This window comes from Fukomys damarensis, unplaced genomic scaffold (genome assembly GCF_012274545.1).
Source record: "Fukomys damarensis isolate Sample0158 unplaced genomic scaffold, DMR_v1.0_HiC HiC_scaffold_5, whole genome shotgun sequence".
Classification (NCBI taxonomy): domain Eukaryota; kingdom Metazoa; phylum Chordata; class Mammalia; order Rodentia; family Bathyergidae; genus Fukomys; species Fukomys damarensis.
In genome coordinates this window covers 66181629-66181855 of record NW_022900917.1, presented here as the reverse complement: position 1 = coordinate 66181855, position 227 = coordinate 66181629, and the positions used below count along the sequence as shown (strand labels likewise).

The 227-nt window shown below is 70.0% G+C and overlaps 1 protein-coding gene across 1 annotated transcript in view; it reads right to left on the bottom strand.

Annotated features, from left to right (window-relative positions):
* The window catches only part of Fbxl6 (F-box and leucine rich repeat protein 6), a 3685-nt gene that overhangs the window by 2883 nt on the left and 575 nt on the right, over positions 1 to 227 (bottom strand). The gene's annotated exons all lie outside the window — the stretch shown is intronic.

Sequence of the window (227 nt, the reverse complement as noted above, 5' to 3'; positions counted from 1 at the left end):
CGCGACCCGGCCAGCTGCGAGCTCCAGGCTCGGTGGCCGGCTCTGCGCCTAGGTCGCCGAGTTGGTGCTGGAGCCATCGCCACTAACGCTACCGCCGCGGGCCGAGCGGAAGTAGGATCTGGCGGAAGGGGCGGAGCCACCAAGCCCTGGTTTCCCCTCCGGCTCCACAGGGAGCCCTGCCCAAAATTCCGCTTCCGGGGAGGGCGGGCAGACGCAGCGTCAGTAGT